Source organism: Bubalus kerabau, chromosome 17 (assembly GCF_029407905.1).
Source record: "Bubalus kerabau isolate K-KA32 ecotype Philippines breed swamp buffalo chromosome 17, PCC_UOA_SB_1v2, whole genome shotgun sequence".
Lineage (NCBI taxonomy): Eukaryota > Metazoa > Chordata > Mammalia > Artiodactyla > Bovidae > Bubalus > Bubalus kerabau.
In genome coordinates this window covers 60,712,761-60,723,727 of record NC_073640.1, presented here as the reverse complement: position 1 = coordinate 60,723,727, position 10,967 = coordinate 60,712,761, and the positions used below count along the sequence as shown (strand labels likewise).

The following is a 10,967-nucleotide window of genomic DNA, read 5'->3' as shown; positions in this document are numbered from 1 at the left end:
ATCTTTGGAGACGAATTCCTTATTTTTAACTTCGGTTGCAAACATTTATTTTCCCATTCTGAGGGTTGTCTTTTTCTTTGCTTTAGGGTTGCCCTTCCTGTGCAAAACCTTTTTAGGTTAATGAGGTGCCTTTTTATTTTTCAGTTTTATTTTTAATAATTCTGAGTATAGATCCAAAAAGGACTTGCTGTGATTTATGTCAAAGTGTGTTCTGCATATATTTTCCTCAAGAGACTTAGAGGAATCGTCCCTACATAAAATTCTTTCCTCGATTTGAAATTCCTTCATCTGTAGGGAGAGAAGTAAATTCTTTCACTGTTCACAAGTTGAAGGAACCTCCACTCCGTCCTCTATCGTGGCTGTTAACAACTTACAGTCCCAGCATCAGCGTAGGAGGGCTCCCTTTTCTCCACAACCTCTCCAGCCTTTATCGTGTTTAAGGCTTTTTGACAAAGGCCGTTCTGACCGTTATGAGCTGATACCTCCTTGTACTTTTTTGATTTACACTTCTGTAACAATTCACGATGTTGAAAGCCTTTCATGTGATATTTTTAAAAACAATGTGAGTAAAACGGATCTTTTGAGATCGGCCGTGTGATCATTGGCCCTGTTCTGAATCTTCCCCCCAACCCACCGAGGACATCGGCTGAGGACGGTGTATCTTCCTACAGCCCTCGGTCTTGGTGCATGTTAAGTGCCCGGCTGCAGTTTTCCCACTGTTGTTACCAAAAGCGGCCACAAGGGGGCAGCACATCACGCTCCGCTCTTTTGTTTTGTTGGCTAAATTAATATTTATTTTCTCTTGGAGTAGAACTAAAAAGCCTCTTGATGAAAGTGAAAGTGGAGAGTGAAAAAGTTGGCTTAAAGCTCAACATTCAGAAAACGAAGATCATGGCATCCGGTCCTATCACTTCATGGGAAATAGATGGGGAAACAGTGGAAACAGTGTTAGACTATTTTTATGGGCTCCAAAATCACTACAGATGGTGACTGCAGCCATGAAATTAAAAGACGCTTACTCCTTGAAAGGAAAGTTATGACCAACCTAGATAGCATATTGAAAAGCAGAGACATTACTTTGCCAACAAAGGTTCGTCTAGTCAAGGCTATGGTTTTTCTTGTGGTCATGTATGGATGTGAGAGTTGGACTGTGAAGAAGGCTGAGCGCCGAAGAATTGATGCTTTTAAACTGTGGTGTTGGAGAAGACTCTTGAGAGTCCCTTGGACTGCAAGGAGATCCAACCAGTCCATTCTGAAGGAGATCAGCCCTGGGATTTCTTTGGAAGGAATGATGCTAAAGCTGAAACTCCAGTACTTTGGCCACCTCATGCGAAGAGTTGGCTCATTGGAAAAGACTGATGCTGGGAGGGATTGGGGGCAAGAGGAGAAGGGGACGACAGAGGATGAGATGGCTGGATGGCATCACTGACTCGATGGACGTGAGTCTCAGTGAACTCCGGGAGTTGGTGATGGACAGGGAGGCCTGGCGTGCTGCGATTCATAGGGTCGCAAAGAGTCGGACACGACTGAGCGACTGATCTAATCTGCAGTAGAGTTGATTTCCGCTGTTGTGCTTGTTTCAGGTTTACAGGAACTTGATTCAATTATATAGAGAACTGTATCTGTTCTTTTTCTGGTTTGTTCCAGGTCGGTTCTTTCAGGGTGTTCGGTAGACTTCTCGGTGTTATTCAGGAGGTCCTTTTGGATTATCTATCTGATAATACGTTGTAAGTATATGTTAATCCCAACCTCTTACTGTCTCCCTCCCTGTACCTGGTTTTTTTTTTTTTAATAATCATAAATTGGTTTTCTAAGTTTGAGAGTCTGTTTCTTTTTATAAATTCTTTCATTCGTATGAATTTATAGATTCCACCCGTAAGTGATATATTTCTTTCCCTTCCTGACTGACTTCACTCAGTATGATAAATCTCAGTCCATCCATGCTGCTGACAAGGATATTTTTTCGCTCTTTCTGACGGCTGAGTGATTCCCATGTGTAGATGGGTCAGTGACTTGACTTCTCTATTGATGGACATTTCGACTGATGCTCTTTATTCTGCTGGTCTTAGTCGCTCAGTCGCGTCTGACTCTCTGCGACCCCATGGACTGTAACCCGCCAGGCCCTGCTGTTCTTGGGGACTCTCCAGGCAAAAATACCGGAGTGGGTTCCTACGCCCTCCTCCAGGGGATCTTCCCAACCTAGGGATCGAGCCCAGGTCTCCCGCATTGCAGGTGGATTCTTTACCAGCTGAGCCACTGGGGAAGCTCTCTATTAAATATTGTCAATATTGCTGCCTTGAAAATAGGGTTGCAAGTATCATTTTAAATTATGGTTTTCTCCGGATCCAAGGCAATGTGGGTGGGCTTGCCGGATCATGCAATAACTATATTTAGTGTGTTTCAGCAATCTTCACGCTGCTTTCTTTCATTACCGCCCCCACTCATTTACATCCCCGCCCACAGTGTAGAAAGACTTCCTGTTTGCCTCGCCTTCCGCGTCATTTAATCTTCGTAGAGCTTTTGGAAGATGGCCATTCTGAGGGGTGTGCGTTGATACCTCGTTGCAGTTTTGATGGGCATTTCTCTACAGTGATGCTAATCATTGTGCTTTGTGGCCAGCTGGATGCCAGCTGAAGACAAAGGCGTATTTAGATCTTTGGCCTATTTTTCTATTGATTGATTTTTGATGTTGAGCTGAATGAACTGTTTGCAGGTTTTTGGAGATGAATAAATGGTTTTTATTTTTATTTTTAATATAAATTTATTTATTTTAATCGGCAGCTAATTACAATATTGTATTGGTTTTGCCATACATCAAAATGAATCCGCCACGGGTGTACACGTGTTCCAAATGAAGTGTAACCATTTTCCCCAATTTAAGTTGTCTTTTTCTTTCATTTAGGGCTGCCCTTGCTGTGCTAAAGCTTTTAAACTTAATGAGGTTACTTTTGTTGAGGTTTTTTGTTGTTGTTGTTATCCTAAGAGGGAAACCAAGAACTTGCTGTGATTTATTTCAAAACCTGTCTTACCCATATTTTCCTCAAGAAGTTTAGAGTATCCATCCCTCCATTTAGTTCTTTAATCGATTTGGAGTTTCTTTTCTGTATGAGGTTAGGGAGAAATGCAATTTCATTCACTTTTCGCTTGTTTCAGGAGCCTCCCACACCATCTTCTGTCATGCTGTCAACAATTAACATTACTAGCATCAATGTAGGAGAATTGATTTTTCTCCAAAACCCCTCCAGCATTTACTGTTTGTAGAGTTTTTGACACTAGCCATTCTGACTGGGACTAGCTCATTCCTAGTTGTAGTTTTTAGTTGAATTTCTCTAAAATTACTTCATATTGAAAGGTTTCCGTTTGATTAAAAAAAAAAAACTGTGATTAAAATCCGCCTTTCAAGATTGGCCTCTTGACCGTCTGCCCTGTTCTGAACTCTTTTCCCCGGACCCACCCGAGGACACAGGTTGAGGAGAGGTGTGTTTTCCTTAGGTCCCCTCGGTCCATCCATGCTGCTGCCCATGCCACTTTCTCTTTCTGTTGCTGGTTGAATGTATTCCGGTGTCTAGATGGACCAGTTACCTTCATTTCTGTATCGATGGACATTTTGTTTAACACTCTTGTCTTCGATATAGTCAATATTGCTGTCCTAAAAATAAGGGTACATGCACATATCATTTAATTTTTTTATTTTTTTCCGGATCTAAGGCAAGGAGTTGGCTTCCAGGCCGTTAGTAACTCCCTTAGTGTTTTAAGGAATCTCCATGCTGGTTTCCTTCTTGGCCACACCCATCATTTACATCCCTGCCCCCAGGGTAGAAGGATTCCTTTTCCGAATGCTCCTGGCAGTTTAATCTTTGTAGACCTTTTGGAGGATACTCACTCTCAGTGATTTTAGCTGATACCTCGTTGTCATTTTGATTTGCATTTCTCCAATCATTAGGGATGTGAAGCATCTTTTCATGTGCCTTATAGCGATCTGGATACATTCTTTCAAAAAATACCGATTTAGATCTTTGGCCCATTTCTGTTGTGTTGTTGTTGTTGTTTTTTAATTGAGCTGCAGGCGCTGTTTGCTTGTTTTGCAGATGAATTACTTGTTGATATATTTGCTTGTAAACTTTTTTCCCACTCTGAGAGTTGTCATTTTCTTTCGTTATGGTTTCCCTTGCTGTGTGAGTGCTTTTAAGGTTAATGAGGTCCCTTGTTGAGGTTTTATTTCTATTTTTTCCTTATTCCAAGAGGTGGATCCAGAGGGAATTTGCTGTGATTTATGTCAAAGCCTGTTTTTCCTATGCATTCCTCTAATGGTAGGGAGTAATTGTCTCTCCATTTAGTTCTTTAACTAATTTGGAGTTTTTCTTTAAATGGTTAGGGAGTGTTGTAATTTCATTCTCTTTTTGCTTGTTTAAGGACCCTCCTCCCTGTCCTCTGTCCTGGCTATTAACAAGTTAAGTTGGCCTCTTGACCATCTGCCCTGTTTTGAAATCTTTTCCAGGACCTATCCCAGGACATTTGTTGAGAACAGGCGTATTTTACTTAACATCCCTGAAGGACTGGTCAGCACAGGTTTTTCAGTTGTTGTTACCAAAAGCAGCCACAAGGGGGCAGCATTTTTCATCCTCCACTTTTTTTGGTAATTTATTTTTTTCTAATAGAGTTGATTTCTGACTCTGTTTGTTTTAGGCGTACAGGAACTTGATTCAGTCATAAACAGATGTACCGCTGTTCTTTTGGGGGATCTTTTCTCGTGAAGGTTATCACAGTGTGTTTCCTTCAACTTGCTGAGCTCTTCAGCTGGTCCTTGTAGATTACCTGTTTGATACGTAGTAATGGGAGCATTTTAATTCCTCTTAGTGTATCCCTCCTGCAACGTTTTAAAAAAAAATCATGAGTTGGTTTTTTAAACTCTGAGTCTATTTGCAAATTATTTCATTTGCATGAATTTCTGGCTTCCACCTCTAAGTACTCTTTTAGGATGTTTGTCTTTGGTCTCATACCTCAGTGTGATAATCTCTCAGTACATCCATGCTGCTGCTCATGGTAGTTTTTTTTCTGAGTGTATTCCACTGTATAGATGGGCCAGTTCGTCTTCATTTTTCAGTCGATGGATATTTTGGTTAATGCTCTGACTTGGCTATTGTGAGTAGTGCTGCCCTGAAAATAGAAATGTACATATTCTTTTGAATTAGGATTTTTTTCCAGATCAAAGCAAGGAGTGGTATTGCTGGAAAACGTGGTAACTCTCTATTTCGTGTTTCAAGGAGCCTCCAGATATTTTCCTTCGTGGCTGCACCCACCCATTTACAACCCTGCCCACGGTGTAGAAGGGTTCTCTGTTCCCCTCGCCCTCGGCAGCACTTAAGCTTCGACGATCTTTTGAGGATGGCCGTTCTGAGCTGTGTGAGAAGATGGCTCTTGGTAGTTTTAATTTGCATTTCTTTAATACTTACTGATATTGAGTATCTTTCCATGGGCTTTTTACCTTCTACGGGCGAGTACAGTTAACCTCTGGAAAGTGGCTTCTTGACAGTCAGCCCTGTTTTGAGTTCTCTTCATGTGATTTACCCTGGAAGATTTCTTTAGGGCTGTTGTCATTTAGAGGCGAGCCCAACAGCCCGGGTTTTCAAGTGGTTGTTACGGGGAATGACCACAAGGTGGCAGCATTTCTTCATGCCCGCTCTGGTTACCTGGGCAACCAGAGCCTTAGGGCAAATCCGGTTTCCGGGTTGTCAATGAGAATCCATCCTGGGGATCTTCCCGACCCAGGGATTGAACCCGCTTCTCCTATGTCTCCTGCATTGGCAGATGGATTCTTTACCACTAGCGCCACCTGGGAAGCCCTAAGGCTTGTGTCTCCTTACTTCTTCCCCCTTACCCTTCATCCCCCAGGCGATCCCAATGATTGCAACACCACTCTGCAGAGGGACCTGTCCTCTCAGTGGGGTGACCCTAAGGAAGGAGGCTGGAGGTGGGAACCCCACCATCAGGAGACACGGGGCCCGGGGCACTTTGCAAAGCTCTTCCAGCCCAGAGACCCCACCATCCTTTGGGAGCACTAGATTTAGTTCTGCTGCAGGAGGGTCCCACAGGATCTGGAGATTGTGGACTCATGCAGAGGGGAACAGGAAGTCCATGTCCAGCGGGGTTGGGGGCTTATTGGCTGGCATATCCTCCCCAGCGCCCTCAGCCCCAGGACAGCCCCGCCTGGGGACCCAGCCTGCTCAGGCTCCAGGAGTGGGATGCCAGCCCAGGTGCCCAAGGCCCGAGGGGAACAGAGTCAGCAGTTCTTTTGTCTTTCTTTCTTTACTGTTATGTTTATTTTGAATTCGAGTATATAGGTGATTTGCACTGTTGTGGGTTGTTTTTTTTTTTAATGTGTAAAGCAACGTTATTCATTTATACATAGATGTATATATGTTGGGGGGGGTTCTTCTTCGCATATAGGTTATTTGCAGAGTCAAAGTAGGGTTCCTTGGGCTCTACAGTGGGTCCTTATGGATTATTTTATAACTAGTAGTGTGTATATTCATGCCTGGAGAATCCCAGGGACGGCGAAGCCTGGTGGGCTGCCGTCTATGGGGTCGCACAGAGTCGGACAGGACTGAAGCGACTTAGCAGCAGCAGCAGCAGTGTGTATATGTTTTTCTCAACATATATTTCTCCCTGCACCTGGCCTTTCCTTTTTGGTAACAAGTTTCTTTACTAAGTGTATGAAGCTGTTACTGTTTTGTAAAGAAGTTGATTTGTTTCCATGTTTGGATTCCACCTAGAAGCCATAACAGGTGATACTTTGTCTCACTTACTTCCCCTAGTGTGACGTCTCTGACTCTTCCCTGTGACTGGAAGCTTTGTGTGTCTGTGTTCCGGCTTCTTTAAACGGTCACCTGTCCTTCTACACTTAGGTTTTTTTGTATCTTGGCGATTGTATCCAGTGCTGCCATGATTGTTGGTGTGCAGTATCTTCAAAATTTGGTTTCCCCAGAATCCATGCCCAGGCATGGGATGGTTGGGGTACGTGGCTCTTCGTTGCTGAGTGTCTGAAAGCCCCTCCATACTGTTCTTCAGACTGGATGCACTGACTTACATTCCCCCCCACCGGGGGAGGAGGGTTCCCTTCTCTCCACACCCCCTCCAGCATTTATTGTTGAATTTTTGAGATGGCCATGCTGACTGGTGGGAAGTGATATGTCATTGAACTTGTGATTTGCATTTCTCTAATGATTAGGGACGCTGAGCATCTTTTTGTGTACTTTATGTCCACCTGGATGTCTTCTTTGGAGAAACGCCCATTTTGATCTTTGGCCCACTTTTCGATTGTCTTTTTTTTTTTTTTTCTTTAAATTGAGCTGCATGGACTGTGTGCATGCTTTGGAGAATTCCTTGTATCTCCATTTGCAAACACTTTTTTCCCCACCCATTCCGAGGGTTGTCTTTTTCTTTCATTTATGGTTTACCCTGATGCTCAAATGCTTTTAAGGTTAATCAAGTCCCATTTGTTTATTGTATTATTCTAAGAATGAATCCAAAAAGAACTGGCTGCGATTTATATCAAGGCATGTTCTGTATATTTTCCTCAAGAGCTTTATAGTATCCATCCCTCCATTTAGATCTCTAATTGATTTGGTGTATGTTTTTCTGCATGGGGTTAAGCAGTGTAGTGATTTCATTGTCTTTTCACTTGTTTGAGGAACCTCCACCCTGTTCCTCCATGCTGAGGGTTCCCGTTTCCCCACACCCTCTCCAGCATTTATTGTTTGCAGACTTTTTACCAATGGCCATTCCGATCGGAGTGTGGTGATACCTTCATTGTAGTTTTGATTTGAATTTCTGTAAGTTTTAGTGTGGAGAAGGCAATGGCAACCCACTCCAGTGTTCTTGCCTGGAGAATCACAGGGACAGGGGAGCCTGGTGGGCTGCCATCTATGGGGTCGCACAGAGTCGGACACGACTGAAGCGACTTAGCAGCCGCAGCAGCAGGAAGTTTTAGTGATACTGAAATCTTTTCGTGTGATTATTTTGAACGAGTGGGAGTAAAACTTACCTCCCAAGGTTAGCTTCTTGACCAATTGCCAGGTTTTGAATTCTTGTTCCAGGATCTACCTAAGGTCGTTCGTTGACGACAGGTGTTTTTTCCTCGCATCCCTGAAGGCCTGGGGATATTACGCGCCCATCTTCACAGGTTTTAAATTGTTGCTACCCAAAGTGGCCACAAGGTGGCAACATTTCTTCATGCCCCACTCTTTATTATTTTGGTAATTTAAAATTTTATATTCTGTTGGAGTAGACGTGATTTCCGATGTTGTGTTTGTTTTTGGTTTTCAGGAACTTCATTCAGTTATACACAGACACATATCTATTAGACACGTGCCTTGTATTACATTGAGAAAAACTGTACTTTGGAAAAATACTTGTTTTTAGAGGTTCTAAAATATGTTCTTGAGTTTGCTAATCAGAGACTGCCAATGCAACAAAGAGTTCACAATTGCTTTCTTCTTGATTTTCATTAGGGGTTCATTTTTTAAAGATTAAAAATTACGGACTCAAATCTACTAAAGTGACAAGGAAAATGTTTCAGTGTGTATGGCAAGTAGGATATGTGTTGTCAGTGAGACTTTGAAGATATAAAGACTGGAAATATTTTTGTTGTAAAAGAGTAATGATAATTCTATTCTCTAGTCAGTCATTTATAAATGGGGGAAAGTAGAACAAATTAATAAATTCTTGGCCTTGAGAGGCCTTTGGGGAATTTAGTCTAAGACTCCTGAGGAATTACAGCAGAGTCCGTGTAGAAGTCTATGTGGTCAGCACCCAAACTTATTTTTAAAACAAATTAGTCCTGGCCTGGTTTAATGAAAATAGAGGCAATTTTAGAAAAAAAATATGTTTCACTAAATATTAAATTCCGGTTTTGTTAATTAAGGTCTATATTTACTAAGAAACTCTTATGACATAGTTCCTTGCGTTTATGTTATACTGCTGATGAGAGTTAACTGAATTATTAAGGGGTTCTCTAAGTTTATTTCTAAAACTTATCTCAGTAATCAGTCTTTGGATAAAGGTCAGAATCTCCATGGTCTACAGACAGGAGATTAACACCAGGCTACAGTTATTTAACAAACTAAGTCAGAGGACCTGGGACATACTAACTGTACTTAAAACGGGTTCTCAGATTCTTACTTACGGTCCTACTGATACCGCTAGCTGCATTATTTCCTCTTCTGCCTGCTTTGCACGATTGTTTCTTGCGTTACTGGGTGTGTGGCTGAGCCTCTGATAAAATGATGATATGCGATCAGAGAGGGTAACGGTGAAACTCTAGCTATGGGAAGAAGCAACAAGAGGGAACGTTTTCACGGACCGTAGAGGCTGGTGAGACAGGTGATCCAGCGTCTCTTGGCTCCTGTTTTTTGGGTTAGTCCCGTAACAGCGCCCTGAGTGGCCTGTCAGCAGAAGCTCTGCCAGATCTAGGAATGAGCATTCCTAACACCATGGGAGGAAATGGACATGAAACGCCCCCAAAACCACGGTCAAATTGCCACGAAGGGGCCGTGCCAACTGAAAACCGGCACTTGCCATCTGCCTCTGCTAGGACTCAATCAGGACCCGCTGCAGCGGCTGCCCTTGAGCAGCCCTGAAAGGCACTGAGGGGGGAGATCGGGAACAGGGCTTCTGCGCTCTGGGGAAGCTGGCAGAACAGGCCTTCAGATAGTCAGGTGCTCTCAGTAAAGGTTCTCACGAGCCCCGACTCTTGCCTCTTCTCATGCCTAGAGGAGCACTAGAGTCAGTAACAGGGACAACTGCTCTGACTAATATGTGAATTAATATGTGAATACCACGTCAGCAGCTAGAACCTACTTAGACAAAACTAGACAACTGGCTACCAGGCTGCCGGCCTCCTTGGAGTGGCAGGTCTAGACTGGGAATCCAGCTTATTCTCCTGGGAAAAAATTGTGATTGGTTTTTTACATTACTGTTCAGGTTGTCACTCCTCCAACTACTTGAAACTGAGCCTGTCACACCCTCATCAGTCACCCTGGGCTAATACAAGAGCCATCGGAAGTGTGTAAGACCACGCAAAAGGCTCCGTTCCTTTGGAGAGGGCACCACCCATGCTGACTCTATCTGGACCAGGCTCAAAATTGCTAAAAAACGTAACCTGGTTCTTACTCCTGCTACAGCCCCTGCTCACAATAATTTGTGATAATTAATCACAGATCTTTGGCCTCTGACTTTTTAAATCCACTTGTTATATTTGTCTCTTTCGGATTACGATGGTTTCACATCAAGACAATGGTTCCAGCTATTCTTCGGAACAGATCCTGTGGGGATAGCAACAGAGGTCACCCTGGGGCCCCTGAATGAGACAGGATGAGAGCTCCATGATCCCAGCTAGGTAAGGTCTATGAGCCCCATGCCAGCCTGAAGAAGCTACAGAAGAGAGACCTTCGCCCTTCAGCCTCCCAATAAAGATTTTTGGGGTTCATGTCTCTCAGCAGGATTTGACATAGGAGATAGAGGGGCCTCTGGGCTGGACAGCTGGTATTTGTCTGGAGTGAAATTGAAGCTTTGTTCTCACTCACACACTCCAAGGGCAAATCTAGTGGCAGAAGCTGAAGTCTGTGGGAGTAAAGAGATAAGGGGCCCACTCCTGAGGTCGAAGAAGACTTCTCTGTACAAGGGCAGGAAGCCTCCTTGATGGCCAAAAAGGGAGGGGCCCCATCCCATAATAAGTGTGGCCATGCACCCACAGGCCTCTGTGGGGGATCAATCTTAGCAAATGTCGTGCCCACATCTTGGGGAGGGTGCAGGGACCAGTCAGGTGTGAAAAAAGAGACAAGGTAATTGCTCAAAGGTGACCAAAGACCCGGAAGGACGGTCCCAAATGAGGGATTTACATCACCTCTTCCTGGGCTCCTCCGCAGGACACGCACACTTCTCTCAGTTCTCTATCTCTGAGCTGCTTC

General features: G+C 43.6%; 1 long non-coding RNA gene across 1 annotated transcript; it reads right to left on the bottom strand.

The window, feature by feature from the left end:
- Positions 1–2,526: 2,526 nt before the first annotated feature.
- LOC129631820 (uncharacterized) lies at positions 2,527–5,596 on the bottom strand. The gene is made up of 3 exons (XR_008704189.1): positions 5,454–5,596; positions 5,001–5,157; positions 2,527–4,815 (listed from the first exon to the last, which is right to left on the bottom strand). It is a non-coding gene; the product is annotated as an uncharacterized LOC129631820 (long non-coding RNA).
- Between the last annotated feature and the right edge of the window lie 5,371 nt (positions 5,597–10,967).